This window comes from Ischnura elegans, chromosome 6, assembly GCF_921293095.1.
Source record: "Ischnura elegans chromosome 6, ioIscEleg1.1, whole genome shotgun sequence".
Lineage (NCBI taxonomy): Eukaryota > Metazoa > Arthropoda > Insecta > Odonata > Coenagrionidae > Ischnura > Ischnura elegans.
Genome location: NC_060251.1, coordinates 62718169 through 62742426, shown reverse-complemented (window position 1 = coordinate 62742426; position 24258 = coordinate 62718169). Strand labels below are relative to the sequence as shown.

Below are 24258 nucleotides of genomic sequence, written 5' to 3'. Positions count from 1 at the left end.
CCGGACATTGAACACAAGCGGGGACTTAACAGGAAAACAGAGCCAATGAGGGGCCTTTTAAATGGTTCGGATGGGGGAAGGGGGCGGCTTTTTTGGTGTCATCCAGTGGAGAACGAAGGGGTGTGGGGTAGTGAATGGGGAAAGGGAATCTCGTTACTTAGCCACACAATGGGGAGAGGAGGGTATATGCGTAGGGGTATCCCCCGACCGCAGCGCCGCAGACGGAAATTAGCCGACTACAGATTTCCTCAATAAACTCACCCCGGCGCGATTTGAACGACTAGGCACGCCATAGCTGGTCACGTTCGTTGTGTCCTGAGAACTTGGGTTGTGGTAAACCCTCCCCTATATCATTACTCGTTGAAATTAAAGGAAATAGTTGATATCAATGCCGAGCTTGAAAATGTTAAGTTGAAAATAGTTAACGCCAATTTGTTTTATTTATGTGGCTCTAAATGTGATTGACCTTTTAAAGTCGATTTTAGTTTCAGTTCAATGGAATTAGAACTTCGATTATGTAAATAAAATGAAATAATTTTATTGCTCCTTCAGCATTTTAAAATATCATATTATTATAGTATTCTACCGATTAAGGTAGGTTTCCATGGAGTACTAAAATATGCAAAATTAGGTAAGAGCTAAGTGACCCCAGAGCCGTTTGCCTGTTGGTAGAATCACTTACAGAAAATAATCGTACGTTGTACCTTTCAATGACAAAAAGTTTTCTAGATACATAATTAGAAATTTGATTCACGCATAATATAAAGTAGTGATACACTACATGCTATGATACAGTATATAAAAGTTATACATTTTAAAATATCGTAGATCAAAACCAGGACAGGATAATACCATAGACTTAAAATTAAATACTTCTATGTGATATCCTCCGTAATATTTTCGTTTGAAAACAGCCAAAGTTTCAATAATAGCTATTAATAGCTAAAATATTCGTTGCAAGGACAAAATAGTGGTCCCATTATCAACACATTTTCATAAGGAATCATGGGAAGCTTGCGATTGACTACTAGGTAGAAAATTAAATGGTAAGGGATACGTGTGTTCGCTCAAGCGTCCAGTAGGCCTTGCTTTTGGGGTGTTATCAATAGAAATTACTACAGTATTGATGCAATACCGCAATATAATGGCATTATTGTCCCAGATACCTTTATGGAGACTTCTTCCGTTGCCAGGCTCTAGGACGACTGCGGAAGGGGCCATATTGCCATTCCCGAGGTGTAGTTGTATCGCCATTGGCATGTTATTATTAAAGTATTTTGCCAATTAAGGTAGGCTTGCATCGAGTATTTATGAAGTATTCTTTGAGTCTCCCCTCCTCTCAAGGGCTTCCTTGTTTAATTCACAATAAGGCCTTCTCCCTTTCATTCTGTCTAAAATCTTATACTTTTCCTTCTTCTCCCTTGTTTACCCAACATTCCACTTTCTATCACTGTTTTCAACATCCTCTCCTCGCTAAGTGCTTGTGCCATCTGCACCTTATGTATCCTCCGCATCTCACCTAGAAATGGTCACGTAAACGTAGGCGTTGTAATAGTCTTTTCTATCGATTATATCTTGAAAACTAAGGTCGATTGGACGCGTGAGCCAAACCCATTAATTCTTAATTATTTAGTTAATCTCTTAAAATTTCATTTTATATCAACCTGCGAAATTTGAACGCGTTCTGGTTGTGACACTTTGGTACCTTCTCTTTGTTATTTTGGGCTGAGCTCTACCCTCGCTGTGGCAGACCTGCAAAAATCATTAACCATCTCTTAAAATTTTATTTTCTACCACAATGCGAACGCTATCTCGTGGAGAAACTTGGGTACGTTCCCTAGTTATTTTGGGCTGAGTTCTACCCTCGCCGATGCAGACCTGCAAAAATCATTAACCATCTCTTAAAATTTTATTTTCTACCACACTGCGAACGCTATCTCTAGGAGATACTAGGGTACATTCACTTGATAGTTTTGGGGCGAGCCCTACCCTCGCTGAGATAGACCAACCTACAGGTTGAATATCAAGAGTGATGCTACATTACGCCGTCGAGTGCGACCTCTCCATCCTCGCAGCTGTACCTCATCGCGACCATCTCGATGTTAGCTTTCGTCACTCCCATGTTCTCCGCAAAAAAAATGAGAAGAAAAACGAGAGCCGTTGGGCGAGCGGGCAATAAGCATATTCATGGAATTGGCAGTGCAAACAGTGCACTTTCCCGCATTTCCGCGAGTGAGGATCGCTTGCGCTCAGTGTTTGCCGTGAGTCTGGCTGGTGGAAAACTGCTCGCCGTGTCGTTCTATGCGAGACCGCTTCCTGTTTACACTTCATCTCTCCCACTCCGCTATTATCTATAAATCCCTCTAGACCAGCGGTACCACGGCAAAATCGGCAGTGCCGGAACTCACTTTCCTTAACTTATTTTATGAAAGAAATATTACTGTGTGTTTTTTATTTTACAAGTTATTATTTGCGTTTTATTTCCATTTTTTTGTTTTGTTACGAATGTATGTATTAAAATTTATGAGGCACCCAAATTGATATAAGTTTTATTTGATTATCATGTTTTTTGTTAACCATTGCCATAACGGCGTTTCGGCTCGTCCCGGTACCATGACACCACTTCTCTAGACCTCCCCAACACAGTGGCGTAGTTATAACTAGGAATATATATGCCCTGGGGGGATAGGATGGCTTGGGGTGGCGATCCCTACCCCCCCTCAAGCAAAATCTGTTAATTTTTAAAAAATTACATGCCTCTGAATACATTTTACATCACTTTGGCACTGAAAATAGAACTTTATGGAAATGCACTTCTTACATGTCAAAACTAGACAATAGTTCTAAATTTTTTTTTATCTCTCTGTGGCTTTGGAGGGGGATCTATCTCTCATCCTCTCATAGTTACGCAACTGCCTCAACGATCCATATTTGATCACGTCGAGCTGATCTTTTTTGGGTCGTTTTTATAGATTACAATAATTTTATCATTAACATAAATTGCAGTGAGAAAAAATTCTCCCCGACGGAGAATCCAACCACGGACCAAACATTTAGTACTAAAATCCTCGGTACAATTTCCATTAACCTAGATAGCGTAATTTAAGTATACCGGGATTAGCGACGGACATAACTTTACGGATACACCCGGAATGGAAAAATTGTGCGAAAATTCCACAGAGAAAAAATCACTCGCCTTGATCGGGATTCGAATCTGGATCCCCCGATTTCCGGCCAAATGCCTTTGTCAGTTATGGTACCGAGGCCAGTACTAGCTTTTCCTTAGTAATGGCTTTTCCTTAAGAGTAGTACGATAGATACGATAAATTAAGATAGACATTTTTCCGAACGGATAGATATAGGAATTCGTTTTTTTTCCCCGAACAATAAAGGACTTAAACCCTTAACTGCCTGAATTTCTAACGATTTGCCAAAAAAGTTTTCCTTTATAAAATATATACAGAAACTCTTCAATTACTATATATTAATAACCTTTTCTGCTATTTTTTTTAATTTTTAAGGAAATATTTCAATATATATATCACATATGATACATTATTGCTATAGACAACTTTTACGAGTACATTAAATGGATGTGTATCAAAGATATGGAAATTTTTCAGAAAAAGTTTTCATATTACGTACTCATTCAAAACCTCTCATTGGCGCGGGTACCTTTATTAATTACATACATAGATATCACTCGGGTAAATCTTCTATTTCGTTTCTCATGCGGGGAGCTGACTTCCTTCAACATTATTAGAATATGATCATCTTTGGCACCTACAGACTGCTTCGAGAACCACATAGTAATATGAAATCATGTCTGATACACAATGCGTCAGATAGAAAGAATTGTGCCATTAATAAATAACCGGCAATGACTGTAGTGGATCACATACAATACAAAATTCAGTGAAGGGTTGACAACTGCTGGGTGGAAATCAGTTCGCACATCTCCTGCTTTTTTTATATTTTTTGTTTTTACGGCTGTTGTCCTAACACCCCCCTCCACACGCCTATTGAGGCGGCTTGCGGGTTAGTTTGTAGATTTAGATAATAACGTCAAGAAAATGAGTGTATATAAAAACTTAGTACCTTCATCCCTTTTTTTTCGGCACGTTAACTCTTTCTGCGCCTCCGATACTGTGGGTTCGCGAATCAAAGTCAATAAACGACTTTAATTAAATGATAGGTGGAGCACAATACGCGCATCTCGTGTTATTTTTTGTACATTTTTTCAATTGTTTATTTTTCTTTCTCTCGACCTCTATTTTTAACTTTTACTTGTCTCAGAAGAGTATACCTTCAACGTAAGAACGTCTTCAATAATTTGAATGCAAATTGTTGCCAGCGTTTTGGTATATTTATAAACCTTCATCAGGGTTTTTTTGTGCAATGAATTGGCTTGGTTTTTGTATGTACAGTCTTTGCTTGATAGAACAAAGTCAATTCATTGCAAAAAAAAGCCGTAATAAAGGTATATAAACATACCGGAACGTTGGCAAAAATTTGCTTTTAAATTATTCAAGATCTACACTCCAAGACACTAAAAAAAGATCTATTTTTTGTTTATTGAGGAAATACTAAAAAGAGTGGGAGAAAAGAGAAATTTTATGAAGACCTTAAGCTAGAAGACGGGACAACTTAGTTGGCCACATTATGAGACATGCTGACCTGATGAAAGCCACTGTAGAAGGACAGGTGGAAGGGAAGAGGGCAAGGGAAGGCCTCGAATGATTTACATAGGATAGGTTAGAAAGAGAAGAAATACGTCTAGCGACGTATAGCGCTATGAAAAGGCTGGCGGATAGGAGAGAGGAATAGAGAGCTACGTGAAACCAATCATAGAATTGTTGACTTATGATGATGATGATATTTTTTGTTAACGGCTTGTGTTCCAACACCTCCCTCCACACGCCTATTAAGGCGGCCTGCGGGGTAGTATATTTATATATATGTAGATCCTCCTTTTCCCGTTCCGTGGCCATTAAAGCTGTCTATACACAAAAGACATGGCAGTAGATTCTGGGCCGTAGGCGGAAACAGGAAAACGGCGCGACACACGGTCGTATGGGGTGGTGTACCTACGGAGCCACCCACCTGTGGGCAATAATGCTCTCACATCCATGCGATGTCATTCGCCCCCACGGCTCATCAATACTCAAGGACGTGAAAACACTCTCAACGGGAAAGTCGGAAGAGCATGATGCTTTAGACTAGGAAAGCAGGTGTGAAAATATTCACGTGGGGAGTGACACTTGACGGATCGAATTCATGGGCTATCGGATAAACTGTCCAGAAAATTAGGGTAGCTACGATGACTGAAGTCAACTTTTTCCGTGGAACAACGTATCGAATGATGAAATAAGATATCGCACTGCCCACTTATTGTATTTAACACTTCACAACACGTGTTTCGATTGCTTTACAATCGTCGTCAGGTATCAACAAATTCCAATTTCAGGCAGATACGTATATCTTCAAAAGTAGTGGGGGGAAGGATCAGAATTCTCCCCCCCCCCCCCCCCCCAATCTTCTTCCTACTGATCCTTCCACCCACTCCTTTTGAAGATATAAGTATCTGTCTGAAAAAGGAATTTGTCAGTACCTGATGATGATTGGAAAGCAATAGAAACCCGGGTTTTGAACTGTTAAATTAAATTGGTGGTCGGTACGATATCTTTAACTTTTATTATTCAATTAAAATGGAAAATGTTCAAACGGCCGCTTCTATCTAGCTGCTCCATAAACAGTCCATTCTCCTTGGAACTGCAGATGTTTCCCGTAATTCGTTCAGTGATTCAATCTCATGGTTTATCTGTGTAGGTGAGGGTAGAGCTCACCGACGACTAAGTCATCGGCGTGTGAATTTTTTTACATTCAGGTTAGGGAATTATTTATTTTAACTGAATTTATTCGAAAGTCGAGTGCTCCAGTATTTAATTCAAAATCAAGTGTATAATGTATATGACACATTTGTTATTGGCAATGCATGTGATAATCAACGACTTAATTATGACCTTTATAATTCATAATACATTTTTTCCTTCATAAACTCTTATTCCCTCAATATTACGGAATTCATTAGTATACAATTATGTCCATTAAAAAATTAATTCTATGTGAGGTGAGAAGAAACTTTACTGCGACGACGTTCCTGCCGCTCTCTCGCCCATTACCTCTATGGCGTGGTCGCCGAGATAATATCAGCAAGATTACCTATAGACCGTCCTTTCCAGTATTGCCGAAAAGTTTTTATAAAGTTAAAAAGAATTTAATTCATCTCACACCACGAAAGTGAAATTATATCAACGGTACTATAATTATGGCTTATTTTTCGGTGAAACTCGGATCACTTTGTCCGTCAGTGACGCGGGTGGCGTCTTTTCTAAACTTATTCACATGCGCGGTGGATGGCAAAACGTTTAGTGCCTGAATGAAGATTCTATTTTACTACCCCTGGTTCTTAGATTCAGATTCATAATCCCGGATTCCGAGACACTATTATCGAGGTATTATCTTTTAATGTCGTCATTCAATTCCAACGGTTGACGTCATCAAAGCGCAAGTGTGAGAGGACTTTGCTCCATGACTGGATGAGTGTCTGCGTAGGTGTTTGCCCGTATTTGAGAGTGGGAGTGACATATCGATGATACGAAGTCCCAACTCATTCACTGGAAAAAAAACGCTGAGGCGTGTGTCTCTACTCTGATTTCGTAAAATAATTCCTCTATTCACAGATTTATCGCGCGTTTTCCGTGAATTGATAAACTTCGGAGTAACTTAAGATGAGTCTCGAATTTACACGTAACCAGGGGTGGATTCAGCATCAAATTTGGTTGGGGATTATGGCCTGGGTCCGGAAAGAATGGAATATCCTCCGGGAGGGAGTTTTTCCGCGATTAACTTTTTTAAATGCCCATATTTTATGCATTTTGGAACCTAAAATTTCATTTTTATTCTGAAAAACGGATGAAATTGAATAATTTTAGACAATTGAGGATACAAAAACTATTACACTAATAAAAATTAAAAGTATTTGATAAAATTTTTGGGGAGGGGGTTCCTTCCCTTCATATGTGTCTACATACACATACACACAAACACATACAAATCAAAAAGGTACCCACATCTGATCATAATCATTCCAAATATTGCTGGTTGAAAATCGGTTAGGTTAGCTATGATTAGCTCATACCTAGTTAATGACTCGTTAGCGTATGCAAACAGAAGGTGTTAGTTAATTTACTTATTAGTCAGTTAGACAAGCTACCGTTTTGGAATGCTCTTTCAATAGATGGATTCAGTTACATAATTATTTGAAGCCTATACTTTTTCTAAGTGCAGTGAAGAAGCAAGGTGTGAAGTAATGAACGATACGTTCTTGCCACTCTGATGACAGAATGTGATATGAAAACAAATACATATGTTCATTCATCTTTTTTTTTCTAATTTCTTTGGAAATTGCTCTTTATGAAGGCTTCTGCCCACGAGATCAAGACTGAAATGGAAAAACACTAGATCACGTGACGAAACTGTTGGGTCTAATTGCCGACAGTATCGTTTGTTTCCAAGTATCGAGTATTTTAAACAAGTACAAAGTACTTGGTGTGAGGTCTCAGTGGAAGCGAGTCTTCTTTTCCATTCTTGATTCAACCTTTACCCTTATTTTAACCCTTTCGAAGGCCATGTCACTATTTGTTTCCCGGTGCTTTGTCCTGTCTCACGGAAATTCGGTTTCTCTTGCGTAAAACTTCTTCCCATTCGCTCAGTCTGCTCTTTCGAATTTAGATGAAGCGCGCACCTGTGGAGCCAAGACCCCTATTATGCATTCTAGGCATTAGTCAGCTCCGACCGGCCGTGGATTTAAAATAACGCCACCTGCATGCTCTATATACTTCCAAAGCCACTTATTATTCCTCCGTCTGTTATAATCCATCGTGTGGCGAGGGTAGAATTTGACCCATTTCAGGTGAACAGCTGCGACGCTTATTTTAGAACTAACTCTCATGAGTCAGTTTCTCTATCGTTCGGTGAAAAGTAGAAAATATGCTCTTCAGGTGCAATTATGTTTGATGTTATGTGAAGTAAACTCGAGCTCACGAGCAAACTGGCTTTTTCCATCGCAGTTCTTTTTCATGATAACCCGCGCTACCTTGATGCTTAAAAAAACTGTTCTATTTTGACACGATCTTTTTCACATACAATTTTGGGTAAGAAATTCGATCGCTATTCCTATACGTTTGATTGTAACCTTCTGCAAATAAGTTGGAAATGAAAATACATGTGAATGATGTAAGAATGATTTCACTCATATGCAACACACATTTCAAGTAGGTCCAACTCTCGACCATCGCATATCTTTGTACAGACACTCATAAACTGTTGTACTGTAAAAAAACAAACAGTTTGTACTAAACATGTTTATTATTCATTCGAAAAACACTGTAAATAAACATTTGAGTGGTAGAAAAAATCTACATAGAATATATCCTTGAATAGTGAGTATTAAAAAATTTACAAATGCATGCACGTTGAAGTTTTGGGATCACCAATAGGACCAATTCGGCTTCACTGAAATTTTTAAATAAAATCAACTGAATGAAGTGCTTTCATGATGATCGAGGGCGTGCCGCTCCACTTTTACGGTCCTTTAAGAAAAGTCTTTCACATTGGACGGATGACGTTATCGGAGGCCATTTGTAACGCTGCAAAGATAAAGCGCAATGGTGAAGATCGAAGTTGAAAAATCGGGTTAGGATCAAAACTCGAAGATCGATCTCGATATTCTTGATATTTGACTATCAATACTCGATTTTCGATTTTGATCGAAATCTAAATTTCCAACACTGCTTTGATCATGTTGCTTCTGTTGGGTATGACGATGGGTTGATCTTGATCTCTTCGATCTTTAACTATTAATACTCGTTTTTCGATTTTTATCGATATCGAATTTTCCATCACTGCTTTGATCATGTAACCGCTGGTGCCGTTGGGTATGATGATGGCTTGATCTTGATATCCTCGATCTTTGGCTATTAAAACTCGATTTTCGATTTTAATCGAAATCGAATTTTCCATCACTGCTTTGATCATGTAACCGCTGGTGCCGTTGGGTATGATGATGGCTTGATCTTGATATCCTCAATCTTTGGCTATTAAAACTCGATTTTCGATTTTAATCGAAATCGAATTTTCCATCACTGTTTTGATCATGTAACCGCTGGTGCCGTTGGGTATGATAATGGCTTGATCTTGATATCCTCGATCTTTGGCTATTAAAACTCGATTTTCGATTTAATCGAAATCGAATTTTCCATCACTACTTTGATCACGGTACCACCTGCGGTATCCAGTCCACCCCTGCACTTAGCGTTACCTTGTGGTACCCTATGCATAAGGAAGCCAACGTCCGCCGCTCTGTTGGAGAGGTGCATGCGTAATAGTCCCTTAACTCCTCCCATTTACCGTAATTGCATGGTTTCTGCTTTGTGTGGAATGAAAATTGTTTACAAATTACTTCGCAAGCTTTACATAGCTGAAGGCATTTCCCTTTAAATGTGTGCGGTGGGGGGCATACGAGTAGGAGTAGACAAGGGGAAAGCCCTCGTAGTCAGTGATAAGGCTTCCCTGGCAGCCTCTTCAACCCCTCCTCCGGCTAACGCGAATGTGAAAAAAAGGAATAGAGACGAGAGCTCGATAAATGCGAACCGTTCTCCCGGAAGTGAAATACCTTGGTGACGTTTATTGACTCTTCACGCTCTTTTGAACGGCAGCCATGCCGCCGCCGCCGCCAGAGATAATGTCGGAAGTGTGGACAGCGGCGGAAGTGCCAAATCAGCCGTTTCGCGACGCACGGTGCCCGATGCTCAAATATTTGATCAAGCGAGATTAAATCAACAGAATGAAATTTTAATTGAGAGAATTAATATCAAGTTGCAAACCCATTTTATCATCCATCAATAGTATCATCATCACTAACAATCAATCGTAAGTAAAATTAATGAATTTAAATAAGATTTTATTTTATTTTAAAGTAAGATTTAATTAATGTGTTGAATGAGTAAGTAAGTTTTGCTAATGTTTCAATCCAGTATTTTGAGAAATTCCAATTAATCATTTGTCTTAGCCAGGAATCGAACCCTGATCTCCCGAGTAGAGGTCAGATATGCTTCCAGTTTCAACAATAATTCATCTTCTTCCAAGGCGAATCTCAGTAGATTCTAAGATTTTTAAGCAATTTTTTTCCTGGTATTTTTTTGGAAAATATGTCTGAATGGCCACAAATAATTTTCGCTGTGTGAGATTTGCTTTAAAATGAATAGCTTAAAAGTTTCAGCTCCAAGGACCTAAGGAATTGTTATTAAATTAAATTCTAGCGAGTCCCTTATTTAATAACAATTAAATAAGGCGCTCGTTCACAACCTTTTTTGTATTGTTGTCGATTTTCATGGAATTAAAAAAATATGGAAACCATTCCTACTGCTTATCTCCATCCCTTGCCCATATCTCGAGCTTTTTTCGTCGAAAACTCGATTGCGTAAACCATTTCATAAAAATCAGTTTTTTAATGTCTTAACCCCTTTGCAAGTACTTTGACTATGTTGTTAGAATATTTATGCATTAAACGCTTAAAACACTGCTGCTGGATAAATTTTAAAAAATTTCAAGAGATGAAAGGCTCTATAGAATTTTTGTTTTTGGCCTTCTAGTTTTATTCGTTATATTCTGTGCGGAAGTGAATACTTTTCTCATCATCCTCCTAAGCCAGCATCCCGGAGATTGGTTTGACGCTGCTCTACACTCCACTCTCCTATCTGCTAGCCTTTCATCTTTATGTATTTCCTCTCTTTTTTATCCTTAGTAACCTGTCCGACGTAACTCATTAAAGGCTTTGAAAGGCCCTTTGCTTTTCTTCCCGTCTCCTTTTTCTTCTAAGCTTGTCTTCATCAAGCCATCATGTTTCATAATGTGGCCAACTAAGTTGTCTCGTCTTCTCCTTAAGGATATTAGAAGAGTTCTCTTTTCTTCCACTCTTCTCAGCACTTCCTCGTTACTTACGTATGGTATGGTAATTGGAGGAGGCGATCGACAGCTGAGGTCATTTGCGCCATGAGGGGAGGTCAGGTAAGGAAGGGTGGAGAGAAGCCCGGCGTCGTTATTAGCCTGATCTTAACGTAAGGCGCCAAGGGGACCACGGCTTAACGTCCCACCCGACGGACGAAGTGTTGCGCTTGAAATGTCCTCCACACATCATTTAAGCAGGGATCGGGAAGTCTCTGAAAATTCTCTGCCGCTGCTAGGATTTGAACCCGGGCCCACCGGGTGGGAAGCCAAATACTCTAGCCACCACACCAACCCGATCCTCTCGTTACTTACTCGGTTTTTGAACCGCGAATATCTATCTATATCTACATAATACCCTGCGAGCCACCTCCAGGGTGTTTGGCAGGGGGTGATCAATCACCAGCATGCAGCATGCATTTGGACTCCCACATGCACACCACACCGTCCAAAAAACGTCCCGTATAATAACAAACTATACTACTATATGCTGTTAGAAATAGAATATAGAATAGAAATTCAGAAACATGCATTAAGTTTTACATAGGTTAGTAGGCTACACTACAAGTGAACTAGGCGAATGTCGAAAGGCGTCCATTCTTCAATCATATCCTCCGTGATAAAGCTTGCCGAGAGAACTTTTTTTCCGTATTTATCACATTCCGGATAGATTTGGACGAATTTCTGTACATCGTGACCATCATTAGTCAACAATCTTAAGATTGGTTTGATGCAGCTCTCCATTCCTCTCTTCTATCCGATAGCCTATTCGTAGCGACGTATTTCTTCTCTTTCGCATCCTTTATAACTTGTCCTATAGAACTCCCTCATAGGTCGTCCCTTGCCCTTATTCCCTTCCACCTGTCCTTGTACGATTGTTTTCATCAGACCATTATGTCTCATAGCGTGGACAATTTAGGTGTCCCGTTCTCTTCATAAGGTTTTTAGAACACTTGTCTTTTCCTCCACTATTTTTGGCACTTCCATAATACTTTCTCGTTGGATCCACTTTTTCTTAATCATTCTTCGGTTGCGCCACATTTCGAAAGTTTCCATTCTTGTCCTTTCTGCTGCTTTCAACGTCCATGTCTCGCTCCTATCAAGAAATCTCCTCCGTATGTGGCATCATATGAATTGTTTCCTTGCTCCTTTGCTTGTATCCTGAGCAGTATGGAGATTATACTTTTTGTAGAATACCCTCTTCGCCTGCGCAATTCTTCGGACGACTTCTTTTTTACTTCGTCCATCGCTGGTTCTTCGATATCCTTGGTTGCTAAGCTCTTTGACCTATTCGTGTTTTTGTTTTCCTAGTGTACTGTTTGTCCCTTTATTCTATTTTCAAAAGTGTACTGTTTTTCCTTGTATAAAGTTGGTCCTAGTCTCCTCCCTTTTAATGCATACTAATATCTAAGTTTTCTTTTTTTGCTGATTTTCATATGATAGCTGGCCATTATTTTTTCATATAAATGGAATCGAGGGAGTGGAGGATATTGGAACTTCCTGTATTGATATATACTCTGTGGTATGGACATTGGGCATCCTTCTTTGCGGCTACCATAGGGTTTAGGATTTTCTGCTGTTTACTTTAAGTTTGCTCTACGTATATCAAGTTCGTTTATTTTCTTCGTGCGATACGTGCTCGCTTCCTCTAAAGACGTTTTGGTTAATGTCGCGCATTAATGATTTTTATTGTAAATATTTTTATAAAAATCCAGTATTTTCAGTGGGAGTAATAATACAGAAAAGCAGATAAGAATATCTGTACGGAGGAGTATGCTTTTCTTCGTGGAGTCAAAGGTTATATTGTTGGGGTGAATACTTCAAAATTGGTATTGCAAAAATAACTCTTAACCCTTTGATTTCCGACCATTTAATTTTATCAAGTATTTTGTGTGGAATTTATTATCAAACATTATAAGAAAAAGCCTGGGCTAAAATGCAAGCTTTTCGTCATGTCATTCAAAGTTGATATAAAGGATGTGAAATCAGCCTTCAATTTTACACGAAGGATGAAATTATCCGTGAAAATAACAGTTTATCTTAGCCGATCTTCGAACCCGGATCTCTCGATTGGTGGTCTGGTATACTATCATTTAAACCAACAAGTCACCTTCTTCTTAGGTGAATGAGAGATACCACGATTTTTAGTCTATTTTTTCCAGAAAATTTTGGAATTAATTGTCTGAATATTTCAGGATAATTTTTGCAAAAATGTATAAGATATCCTAGGTAAGAGTTCAGGAGAGTCTTGTACGTTAACAGCAGCAGAGAAGTCAAGAGTGGAAACATTCGAAATGTGGTGCTACCGAAGAACGACGAAGATAAAATGAATCAACCGTATAAGTAATGAGGACGTGCTAAGATAGGTGAGAACTTTGTTGGTCACATTATGAGGCATGAAGGACCGGTGGAAACGTTCGTAGAAGGACAGGTGGAAAGGAAGAAGGGCAAAGGACGGCCCAAAATGAGTGACACGGGCAAGGTGATAAAGGATGTAAAAGAGAATAAATACTTCAATATTAAAAGGCTAGCGAATAGGAGAGAAGGATGGAGAGTTCCGTCAAACCAATCTTAGGACTGTTGACTTATGATGACGATGTTACATGCACACAAATTTCAGTAGGTAGATAGAGACAATAACGGTAATTCTGTGAAATTTTGACTCAAAATGCCCGTGAGACGTCTCCAAAATCTGCAGATTCTTTGAATGTCGAGAGAACGCTGTTTCAACAAGAGACGTCGATTTCATGCAGAGCATTGGATAGCGTTGACCCCCACAGATCGTTCCGTTGCTAAGGACGCTGATTTCACCCCCACTCCACCGCCCCAAATCCTGCTCGGCCCCCACACGAAACAAGTGACATCATCAGACCGCACCTCGAATAATTGCTCGCCCTGCGGGGTGTAGCGATGGGTTAATCGGAAGGCTAAAACGCGGTCCTGAAGGTGAAGTGGGCCCTCAAGCGGGAGAAACGGGAACAAGACGACAATCATTCTCTCACAGCGTGGGACTCTTCTAATCGCAAGTGAGCAAATGGCCTCGTTTCTCTAGGGGATCAACCTCCGCAAAATGGTGTAAATACTGCATTTTTTCGTGTTATCGTTCCTTTTCACTTTACCAAACTTTACCGCTGGGGCGTATTCAGTGGCGCCGACTCCATGGGGCCTGAGGGGGCCCGAGCCCCCTCAAAGATTCGTTAAGGGGGGCGGAGCCCCCGCAATAATTCAAGAAAATAATTCAGTTATATTATGCTTTGGGAAATCACTAAAAATATATTGGTATTTTCCCATGTTTGACGATAGATACCTTTTAAAATACATTCAATAATGTGTTAAAACAAATAATTTTAAGGTACTAAGCAGGTTAACTGAAAACAAGTGGTGTGAATCATGATAGTGTTACGGTGCTGAGACACACTTTGAATTTAACCTCTTCCCGGGGTAAGACCCCCGATATGGGCCCCCCAATATTTTTTATAAGTCGGCGCCCCTGGGCGTATTCAAGGGTACGTTTACGTCCTGCAGTACAGTTACTCTGAATATCGAGTTCTTTTATTTTCCTCATACGACAAGTGCTCGCTTCCTATAAACTAGTTTTTTCTTACAAAGATCCTTAATTTTTCGGTATCATTTAACATCAATTTTTCGTGTTAATTTATCAATAAACGATGTAATTTAATTAATTTTCGATTTCGATGTTATCTAGTTGATACACAATGCGGAGAAGCTTGTTAATGCCATCGAAGTCATCAAGCTCTCCAATTGGCCGCGAGTTTGCCCTGTTGCCAGAGGCTCCGGACAACTCATGACTTTGCTTGCTATGAATGCTTTGTCCACGAATATTCCAATATAGGATCCTTAAGTAGGTCTATAACTATGTTGTCACCCACCGCCCATTTAAATGGGTTTACAAAAGTCGCCACTCGCATCGCTGACGGACGAAGTGATCCGAATTTCACGGGGAAATAAGGCATCAATAGGGATGTTATACGAAATTTATATACATGATGATGTGATCTAACAAATTCATAACTTTCCAATGCCAATCCTTGCAATTGCAAACATTTACTGTAAACTATTGGAAAAAATTGGATCGCATTGCTCTCATCACCGCGCCGCGGCCATTCTTGAAAACTGATTATAAAGCGACCGAAGTGGCAACAGAAATCAGCCTTCCAAAGGAATGGAATTGTACATCCTCTATGTTGCCTCCTTGGCTTTGCCTGCAGGAGATCGCGATGTATCCAAGGCAACCGGCAACAGAGCAAACTCGGGGCCAATTGGAGCGCCTGGGACAAAGTGTCTGTATTTTAAAGATGGTTCTCGACGATTATGCCTCGCTCAGATCACGATTGTCCAAGCGATCGTCCTAACGATAGTTGACAGAACTAGCAGTGTGAATGCATGTCCTGACAATAGTTCACGTAGTTCCGAACGTTGCCACTTTACGATGGTTAGGCGTTGGGAGACCGAAAGAGGAAGCGACAGGAGAAAGACGAATAGTTCCTGAAGCTCCCTTCGCTCTCTTTCTTTAATGGATTTGTCCAACCAAGGAAGAATATGGGCGGAAGAAAAATTATTCGTTAAATACTCGTTGAACACAGTAATATCTTGACCCTGCATACCTCAACAGCTTTGCTAACCGTCAACCTCTCGTTCACTTTAGATGTCAGCACTAGATGGCAGCCCTGGTTTTAACCGTCGTTGTGTGAATGCACGATAGTTTCAACGATTGCCGGAACAATCGTTATATGAACGAGGCATTAGTAATTTTGGTTCCTACACGCATCAGCTCTCCAGGATTAAAATTTCGTGACGCAATTTTTCTTCACCCTGTATGGTGCATACGCTCTGTTTAATGGGCAAGGTATTCTGTGTACGTAGATCGCGTTTTTTTCCTCCCAAATGCGTCTCGCTCGGAAAAACCTTATATGCGTTGGGTAAATTGTGTGCTCAGGCCGTGTCTGAATGCCTTCATTCCTCCTCCGATCCCTGCATATGTTTACTTTGCTCTCTTCCACTCAATATTTTCGTATTGAGAGGACACGCCCGGGAGTTCACCGTGATGCGGCGGTTTCTCCTCCTGTTTTTTTTTTTTAATTCTTCCGTCTTTCCCGAGGGAATGAGAAGTAGCGGGGCAATCACGCGCGGGAGTGTAAGGAATGAAAGGGAATGTTGAGTGGCCCGAGCGGTGAAAGGCAGCGGATGATGTCGAAGTGCTGATGTCACCGTAATTATTTCGGAATCCAAACGCGCTCCTCTTGGTCAGGTCGTAAACTCTTCCTCCATCCCCCTTCCTGCCTACTTTCTATATTCCTTCTTTTAATAAGTCATCCGCCATATCTGAGACTTTGTATTCCAGTGTATGTATGGAAGAACATTCACTCTTATAGTTTTCACTAAAATTCTGAAAATACTTATCGTGCAAGAGATCATAATAGTTAGAATGTTTTTTTTTGCATTAAAGGAAGCCAAATTCTATATCGTATCTTAATTCAAGTAGATTATAATTTCAATAGGCGATCGGCCTGGCGTGTAGCATAGTACATTCTGATAGGATGCTGGTTCGAGGCCAAACCGAGTTTTTTTCCTTCATAAACAATATTTTATACGATTTTTTCATGAATTGCGTTTTTAAATATGTATTTGACTCATTGAAAATATTTTTATTTAAACCAGACTGATCACCTTGCAGTGTATGGGGAAAAAGGCGATTTTACAATTTTAAATAACTAATTGCAATGAAACAGGGAGAATTAATTTTTTTAACCGAATAATTACCAAATAATAATTTCAATTTGCCTACTGTATCAAACAAAAAATACGTCATTCGAGTCGGGAAGTCAACTTTCTTAACCTCCCATGGTGTGTGAGTGGTAGAAAATCTAAAAACAAAACTTACTACTTATCTCAGATGTTTCATTCGCTTAATTGTGACCAGAACAGGAAATATTGTAACGATGATTTACCAATTGACCCTCAGGTTAGGCTTCAATTAAAGAGACGAGGGCAAGTCAGTTATCTTCCGCAATTTAGTTAAATCTTTGTTTATTTTGGTAGTACTGTCGTTTTACTTTGATGATGCATGCTTTGTTTATTTGTTGTTATGTCTTTGCAAGTCTCTAGCTGCTCGGTTAGTTTCGTTATCGCTGTCGTGCTGTTAATCATGGCTGCTCCGCTTACGATATGCACCAAAGAAGAGCAACGTCCAGTGATCCGTTTTTTTGTGATCGGAAGGGAAATTCATCGAAAACTTTCGGTGCAGTACGGGAACAGTGTTTTGCCATAACGGAGTGCCTTCGAATGAATAGAAAAATTCCAAAACTGTCGAGAGTTACGCAGCAAGGCAACCCGTTTAACGCCACAAATGAAGAAAACATTGAAGGTTCACGTAAAATGATTCTCTTAGACAGACGATTAATTATTGACGAAGTGGTACAGCGTCTGCAAATGAGTCACGATTCCGCAAACGAATTATATTTTTTTTTTATATAAAATTCGTAGGCAGTATTGTTGTATAATAAATATATTATAATTATTTACTTGCTATACTACGGATAATTATTTACCTACTCTCGTATAAGATATCGTGGTGAGCAAAGTTTTGTGACGACGAAGCTGCTGTCTCACGGAAGAGTCGGTTGTACCGTTTCGAAAAAAAAATAATGCGAGGAGTAGGTACTGCCATGCGTTTGCTAATCACAAGGGCGATTTCTACCAATTCATCCACTTACCTGCCATTTCTAGAAGGCAAAGAGTGCGGGAAACGGCAGCTATAAAAAAATTATAATTACTGCCTTCATTGCCATACTCCGTTAAGGCAGGCGCCGGAAAAGCTACAACTCTGGACAAACGCCTAATCATTCGGTCAGTTTGTTTATTTTTAAATCGTTGTAAACCTTTAATTATTTGCCTTAACAACTGCCCAGGAGTAAAACCATAAAATTCGAGGTAATTTCAGCCATTTTTTGTCGCAGAAATTTTTATCAGCATGCCTTCGAAGTGCCACCAGGGTTTCAATTATTTTCAGAACGGCTTTGGAATAAAGAAAAAACAATTATTGATATGGATAAATATATTATAAATTTCATCTACATCTACTAATCCTTTAGACTAGCTAATCGGAATATATTCCCATATTAAGCCAACATAATATATTGAAATTTAATCTTATTTTTATTATATTATCATAAGCATACTTAAGTGTAATTAACATTTATTACGATTGCGGAAATAATTCTCATCGATGAGATTAATCATGCCTGGTAGTCTGCATGAATTAGTAGTTTTAAAAATTCAGTTTGCAAAGTTAATTCTCATTTACCTCGTCTAATATGTGCGCTCGATACCTTATAGTTTCATCTATTAAATTCATTCGTTTTTTATGAGTGTCGTTGTATGAAAAATATATAGATTACGTTGAACGTAGAAACTATCAAAATATAATTATCTCTAATAATTAAGGATGTTAATCGTGGAGATGTATTCTTAAGCGTTATGTTACAAAGCAGTGCAGTACTTGACATACCGAGTTCGTGCGTGAGTGAGAAACTAATGGAGAAAATTAGACGGACGATGCAAAATTTCTCGAGACAAGGGGAAACTTGTGCTGAGATTGGCATTCCTGACAAGGACAATAAGCGCTGATATTGGAAACCACGCTCGCTTACACCCGATGAATTTACATTGGCATTAGACTCAGATCTGTGGCGCCATTTGAATAACACTACCGCCTTCTGCGACGATACGTGATACGCAGCTAAACACCATCGCATTCTTCGAGAGCCATCAAAAACCTTCTACCATGTGTGTAAGCAGATATGCTCCATCATGTACACAGCACCATTGGAGCAATTGGTCCCAACGTCATTACAGACCGCTGAAGTTACACTGCTTATATTTTCCCTTGAGGAGCACACTCGTGACTTGATTTACAGCTAGTTTTTTAGGGTAGTGCATGCGCAGCGAGACTGAATCGTCGTGTGACGCTAATGGTCCAGGAAAAGCTCCTCATGACTCCCCTTTCAGAAAAACTTTGATGTTGAGACTAAACTTTTACCCACCCGGCGCTCTTTTGGGTGACTCTATAAACGTTTTCGCTGCTCTTTTTTTCGCTTAAAATAAATTTTCAATTCTTCCCCTCGAATTTTCATAAATTAATGATGTACTAGGTATATAATTTTACTCCATGCTGGAAATATATGGGTTTGTAAACACTAATTGCATGGGTGCTTGTAGTGTTATAGAATTTTTTTAACTAGAAAAGTTATAATTCTATAAAAGATGAGAGGAATAGGAATCATATTTTCGTGCACACTTTAAATATAAAAAGTATATAATTTAATGTGCTGCTGGTAGAAAAAACAAAAACATTACGAAAGTGTAACGCGCTTAAGATGTTGCTCGGAAGTCGGAATACTAGTTCAAGAAATTAGAGTTCGGCATGCAAAATGTTCCAGCATGCTAGTACGATGAATTCATTACGGCAGAGGTGAAACTTATTTTTAGAAATAAAATTATATGCTTCAACAACAGAAAGAGTAAGGCTTCATTTGTCAGAGCTTACGGCAGCGAATACAGGACGCGAAAGACCTTACACCTCAAAGTCTCTCACGAGTGGAGTTTTTCTACCCACATGAAATTTATCATTGCAATTCCTTCCTTTCTGCCTCTTTCTTTCGTACATTCGTCATTATATTCTTTGGGATTGACGCAATCAGCCTTCCTGTTAAGCAGTAAATTATCTATTGCTCTTTAGGAATCGATAACATGATTTTTTTTAAACAATGCCATTCGTTCCTATATTTTTTTTCCGTCCGCCTGTGGGTTCGTCGCAAAGATGGAAGATCGCCCGCACCGTTGCAGCACTTGCAGTGAACATCCGAATGATCTCGCCTAGCTGGCCGATGAGTGGACGAGGTCTGCCCGTGAAGAATGTGCCATTACCGCTCGGTGTCACGCTGGTTACAAATTACGTGCGGCTCGAGCGAGGATCGCTCACGAGTCTCAGACCTCGACTTCCCCGCCAGAAGTCATTGACACTCCATCTCGCTATCTTTGTCTCGCATATACGAAAATAAGATAATTTTTGTCGATTCCTTTTAACTTTCACCATAATCATCACCGGTCAACAATTCTTAGATTGGTTTGACGCAGCTCTCCACTCATTTCTCCTATCAGCTAATTTTTTCGCCCCTGCATATTTATCTTTCTCTCTTTCTCTCTTCGACTCTTTCACATACTTCGCTACATATTCCATATAATTTGTTCGAGGTCCTCCATTTCCGTTCTTGCCATCCACTTGTCCCTCGACGATCGTCTTCATCAGGCCATCATATCTCAAGATGTGGCCCTCAATGTTGTTCCGTCTTCTCATGAGATTTTTATGAGGCTTCTCTTCTATCCGACTCTTCTTATAATAACTCGGTTGATCCATTTGATCCTCTTCTTCCTTCTGAAGCACTACGTTTCGAAAACCTCCACCCTTGAGTTCTTCGCAGCAGTCGGGGAAAATTTCTCCAGCATATAAATAAATAGATGAATAAAATTTATTGGCTCTGTAAAACTCCACTGCTTATATTAATGCATAGACTGTAAAGTTACTACTTAAAAAATCACGGAACGCTCGATATAAATGTGGTAGATAGGAAAACAAAGATAGCAAATTCGAATGCTCATTCAAATATCAAATTTCATGAAAAACGAATGAAAACGAGCATTTTTGTAAGATTTCAAAAAATGCAATATAACATCATAAAAACATCAAACAACAGCATATGGAGTGTGACAGAAAGTAAAATTTGTAAAACATGTATTGATATATTTTAAGTCTATTATTTCCTTAGTATTTTTAATCATGTACTTCAGCATCTCTTGCCCTATGTATATTATAATTTACGGTTAAAGAATAGTCTAGTAACAAATTTCTCTCTGATGGAGCTTAATTCATTTGGTATAATTAAAAATTGTTGTTCCCTCGTATTATTTTACCTGACTTTGAAAATTAAAAAAATATTAACCCAAACTTCGGTCGGTTACCACGGTCCTAAAGTTTGAGAACCATAATTTGAAAAAGAAATCACGAATCACAAGCAATATCTCAGCCAGCAACGTTTGCGCATGTTTTTTATGTCGGCGCAGTTATGTCTCGGTTACAGCTAATGTTGCGATTCAGACGAATTTACATCAGTTTTCGCATTGCTATCGTTCATTCTCTACGGCCTCGTTTTCATCAATCACGTCTCACTCTCAATGCTGTTATCCGAGGTCAGAGAAGTCGCTATCATTCTTTACTTAACGGGCTGCCATAAAATGAGTGGAAGTTGATTAATGGGAATTTATGAGCTTGGTGAGAGTAAGCGAATTCCGCTTATCCATGCGTAAATTCCGGAATCAGCGAAACATTATCGGTTTGGTTGATATGATCGGGGTGGCACGTTTACGCGGGGATTCAATTTGACCTCAGTGTTTTCGCAGACGTAAAATTCTTACTTTTGGGACACATTTCAATTGAATAAGGTTGTTTGAAAGGTTTGTTGTTGAATAAGGTTTATTCTATGTATTTTGGAAATTTCGACTTGATCATGTGAGCATTAAATGAGAAATTAATCGCGAAAAAATGAAAAAAAAACGACCGGTCGAGGAGTAGGGTATTCTTTTTAAAGTAGAATTTCTTCATCTTTGCTCTCAATCGAAAAATGTAAACATTTCGCCATCTTGTTTGTAGGCGTTGTTATCCTTGCTGCCCTAGCTTTTTTCATTCAACGTCACTGATTTTGTTATCGGGAATATCATTTCTTGTAATTCATTTTTATCGACTACGATTAAATTGTGTTCTCGATGTTACTATAAGGGGTATTTTGTTGTAATTTTTCAACAAAATTCTGCATCGACAAAAAGAAATAACAAAGAGGAGTTGAAAAAGTTTATTTCAACTTAATTAAATCGATGAAATCCAAGTGAATATATTTGTTATTTTTGTAAATGGCCGGAATTCGAGCCGAATCGGTATTACCAATGCACGTTATTGGTAATTACGGTAGGAGTTCAATAAGAAAGCAATCCTGTTATAAATTCCATTTGAAAAATTCATGTCATTAATTTTTATTTTGAATGACGTTATTGATTTCCATTAATGGTTGTAAAATTATGATTTTTTTCTCCATCTTCAGTTGGAGGACACAATTATCCCACGGGGCCACATATTGTTTGATTCATGAATGACATTAGCTCAGAGACTGACTCTTGTTTTGTTCTCGGAGTTGCTTTCGATGCAGCTTCCCATGCTGAGGTCATCGCAAACTTTTTTTCAATTCCACAGTTACATACATATGCACGCCGCGCCGCGGTAAGCGTGGGAAAGTTGGACTCGCAGGTTGCCGGCACATTAGGATACCGTTTCCACCGACGAGAATCATTGCTGGTCCTCGCGAGATTTATCGGTGCTTGCAAGCACAAAAGGCATGCATATAAGTCAATTCCTTTAAATTTATGACGCTAAGATTGGGTTGGTATATTCTGTTGACGATGAAATGTAAAGTTAATCGAAATACAACCTCTTAAATATTATTTAAAGGCTGATTTCTTCCTTTTCTAAGTTTTAATTTAATTTTGATTTCCTTAAAATATTAAATTAATTTAAATTAAATTTTTCTAGCATTTGACTTTGCGCTCCAGACGATGATGTGGGTAATTCGTTCCATTTCCTGGAAAGCCTAACGAATTTCAATTGCTTGGCCGTAATTAAATTGTCACCATCCAGGGATTCATATAGGAGTTGGTACTTCAGTAATGATAAACAAGCTATATTGAAGCAAATGTCTATCAATATTTTGTCACGTGTAAACCTATAATTTTCTACCCTCGTCCTTTTGAGACTTACCACATATGATGCTTTGTCTAGAACCCTCTCTGAACTTCTGAATCTAAGTGGTGGTTTATAATAGTGTCATTGTGATGAGCTCACCGCTGCGCGGGCGAGTCTTGTTCTAGGAATGAATGAAATGATACGCTTCTGTCGCCGGCTAGATTTCTGATGTCAGCACCTATGGTAGCGCGCAGATGGAGGGGTGCAGACGACCTTGCATCTCGCCTCCGTTCCCACTGGCGGAGTTTACACTTGCATTATCCTCCTTTTCGGGCGCTCAATCATCATCATTAATGTTTTCTATGTATATTATTCGCGTAGCACTTAAAACAGTGCAATTTTATGGTAAAAGATATAATTACTGTCGTTAAAAGCTTTGATAGAACTTCCGATATGAAATTGACGGGATTCTAACTTACGACCACTCGCACGGTTGGCGAGATACCAAAATCGGAAAAACTACTCACATTTACTCAATTTTTGGCTTCTATGTATTTGATGGGATAGATTAAATACGTTGACTGAGATTGAGGGCTTTGAGGAGAATAATGTTTATATTTCAATAAAATCACATTTATTTATCACAAAATAGGATGTCATATCCGTCATATCTTATTGTTTCCATTTTGTTTGTACTGGGAGTGCCCTCAACTCCCATCGGAGCCGTACTTGCAACATAAAGTAATGCTTATTTCATTTCGAATAAATCGAAGCTTTTCCTCTATATTCTACCGTGTTGATACGCCCGACACTATGCACTTAGCTCTGTGCGCTAGAAGAGCTTGCAGACTGACCTCGCACCTCTCCTCGCAAACACAAATACCTTTTTGGTAAGCTGCTTGTTTATATATATAAAAGAGGATGTCTGTTTGCCTGCTATGCGTTTCCATACGGCTGCACGGATTACGACCTAAGTTAGCGTAAAGATACATTTAATGCTGCCAAACCCCGTAGTGCTGCTTTCGGTTGCGTCCGGCGTGACCTATATGTCGTTTTTTCATTACCATTTGTTACGTTACGTCGTACAACATATGTGGTTGGACATCCTGCCGAGTAGTCACACCTCTTTACACGCTCGAAGAGAAAACATCTCAAGCACTTAACTATTAATCCTTCCGGTGCAATCCTTTTTGCTGGGGGATGAGTTAGCACGACATTTTTGGTTAACGCTCGTACGGACTTCAACGATCAATTCGACGTTTCCCACTTCTCTGGGTACTATCCTTCCCGAACAATGCCAGGTAATAATTAATTCTCGATTTTGTGACGTAGTAAGAAAATGTTGTTCGTTAAAGTAGGTAAATATATATTATTACAGAAAGGTC

The 24258-nt window shown here is 39.2% G+C and overlaps 1 protein-coding gene across 3 annotated transcripts in view; it reads left to right on the top strand.

Annotated features, from left to right (window-relative positions):
* Positions 1-24258, top strand: part of LOC124160864 (extracellular sulfatase SULF-1 homolog) — a 197937-nt gene that overhangs the window by 137241 nt on the left and 36438 nt on the right. The window lies entirely within an intron of this gene.